The sequence below is a fragment of the Electrona antarctica genome (assembly GCF_951216825.1).
Source record: "Electrona antarctica genome assembly, chromosome: 2".
Lineage (NCBI taxonomy): Eukaryota > Metazoa > Chordata > Actinopteri > Myctophiformes > Myctophidae > Electrona > Electrona antarctica.
In genome coordinates, this window is record NC_136807.1 from 6,943,981 (window position 1) to 6,946,872 (window position 2,892).

General features: G+C 39.8%; 1 long non-coding RNA gene across 1 annotated transcript; it reads left to right on the forward strand.

The window, feature by feature from the left end:
• LOC306940339 lies at positions 1–1,404 on the forward strand. Its single transcript, XR_013792002.1, has 3 exons — positions 1–87; positions 688–864; positions 1,337–1,404. It is a non-coding gene; the product is annotated as an uncharacterized lncRNA (long non-coding RNA).
• Positions 1,405–2,892: the final 1,488 nt, after the last annotated feature.

Sequence of the window (2,892 nt, forward strand, 5' to 3'; positions counted from 1 at the left end):
GGAGGTGATGGACCTCGACAAATACAACACAGACCAGGCGGGGCGACGGAGACTGATCCCAGCTGTGAGGAACTGCACAACAGCCAGGTTAGTAGTCCTGTGAATAACAACATGACTGAGCACCATTCACTGATATATTACTACTACATTCATTCATTACAAATATTACTATATTTAATATTATTCTACTACATTCATTCATTACAAATTAATACAAATAATAAACAGACATGCACACACACACACACACACACACACACACACACACACACACACACACACACACACACACACACACATGCGTACTGTACACATGCATGCATGGATGGACGCATGCACACGCACGCACGCATGCACTCACATGCACATGCACACACAGAGGTGGAATCATCACAAATTAAAAGACTGCTTGGTCACAACTGGTGGTTAATTCTGCAGTGTTTAATGTAAACCAGTGGTTCTCAAACCAAGCACTTTATATATATAAATATGTATTATGTAACAGACCTGTTCTGAATACATTGTGTAAATATGTTTTTGAAAATAGCCGATCTGCAACCTCGCAATGTGACACAATGTGAGCTTGTAGATCTGCAATAGAAGATCTCTCAGTTTACTTCCTTGACAGTGAACTTGGTCTGACCTGTTTTGATCATTTCTGATTTTACATTTAATCTGTCATTACAGACTTGTTGGTTTTGGCCGTCGCCTCCAGAAGGAACACATTGAAGTTGTGGCTTCAGCTCTCAGTTCTAATCCGTCCCATCTGAGACACCTGGACATCAGTTACAACCACCTGGAGCCAAATATGGATCTGCTGTGTGACGCACTGAGGAGTCCACATTGTAGACTGGAGACTCTACGGTCAGATATTATTTATTTATTATGTGATTATACTATTAATATTGTGGTGATGCTTTATTGGTAGAGTGTGAATAAGGTTGATCTCATAGTAACACACTTCTATTATAAGAAGATTTGGAGACCCCCCTGCAGTAACTCGAAGGACCCCCTAGGGGTCCCGGACACCCTGTTGAAGAACCCTGCTCTACAGCATTGGTTGTCAAACATTTTAGTATCCCCAAATTGACACGTATTTGTCTGCAGACCCTCATCTGAAAATATGTTCTGCTAGGGACCCCTTAAGAGAACATTTTAGCATCGTCCAAGATTTATCAACATGTTTAAAAAATAGCCGATAATAAAAACAATAGTATTGTCTTTTGCTCCTCCTTGTGTCTGTGACATCACCAGTTATTAGCTTCATTGTCTTCTATCCAGAATAATGTATTTTATAGCAGACAATCAAACATGTGGTGTTTTATTTCTCATTTAGACTGATGAACTGCTGGTTGTCAGAGAGAAGCTGTGAACTTCTGGCCTCAGCTCTCAGATCTAATCCTCATCTGAGAGAATTAGATTTGACCCTCAACATCTTGCCGGTGTCTGGACTGGAGAACTTCTCTGGACTGGAAACACTCAAGTGAGTAGACTCTCTGTCTGTCTGTCTGTCTGTCTGTCTGTCTGTCTGTCTGTCTGTCTGTCTGTCTGTCTGTCTGTCTGTCTGTCTGTCTGTCTGTCTGTCTGTCATGTACTTTTAATTGAAACATACAATTAGTCAGTGATTAACCACATGAACCCTAGTATGCCTGAACATTATGACGAAACTCAAATATCACTTCTACAAGCTCAAATAGCAGATCTGCAAGCTCAAATAGCAGATCTACAAGCTCAAATAGCAGCTCTACAAGCTCAAATAGGCTATAGCAGATCTACAAGCTCAAATAGCAGATCTACAAGCTCAAATAGTAGATATGCAAGCTCAAATAGCAGATCTGCAAGCTCAAATATTAGATCTACAAGCTCACACATCAGATCTACAAGCTCAAATAGTAGGTCTACAAGCTCAAATATCAGATCTACAAGCTCAAATAGCAGGTTTAACAGGAGAGGACACAGAAGGTTCCCTCTCAGTCATTTCATGACAGTTTCTCAGCAGCACATACTGTTGCAGTTCCATTTGAGTGTCCTCAGTGTATCATTGTATGACCACAGCCTGTAGTATTTCTAAGTCCTCTGGTCCAAGCCAGGTGGCAGTGAGTTTGTCCGGTCAGGCTACCTGCCCGGGTGAAGATAATGGTAGCAGAAACACTGTAGTGTCAGAGACGTTGTGTTAGACAGTCAGACATTGATGCATTGTTGTTCTACTTCCTACAGAGTGAAACATGGAGGAGAACTCTGGACTAATTCTCAACTCCCTACACAATGTGAGTGTCTGTCTGTCTGTCTGTCTGTCTGTCTGTCTGTCTGTCTGTCTGTCTGTCTGTCTGTCTGTCTGTCTGTCTGTCTGTCTGTCTGCTAAGTGCTTAAGTACATTTACTCAATTTCAGAATACAGAAAAATACATTTTGTAGAATCTGCATGGTCTCAGGTCTTAATGGATTCATTGATTTTCTGCAAAACGTATCAGTGTTGATTTTAACAGCAACGTTTAGATTTTAGTTTAGTCATAGACTTTTGAAAAAAAACTTGAGTTTTAGTTATATTTTAGTCATCTGTATTGTTTTTTGTGTTAGTCTAGTTTTAGTTAGTATCATGAGATTTTAGTCGACTAAATCTACAATTGATTTAGGCGACTAAAATATTATTATTTTATTATTGTCGTCATATAGTAATGGCTGATTTTACACTTGGTCGCATGCTGAGAATAACAGATCTACAAGCTCACAACGCATTGCGATGTAACACTTGTCATCACTTGTCTTTTAGTTCTACTGGTTCTCTTCTCCACTAGTCCCTCCCTAACATTTTAGTCTAGTTTTTATTTGTTGACGAAATTGTCAGTATATTTAGTTTTAGTCGACAAATTCAACACTACAGTGGTGCTCAAAG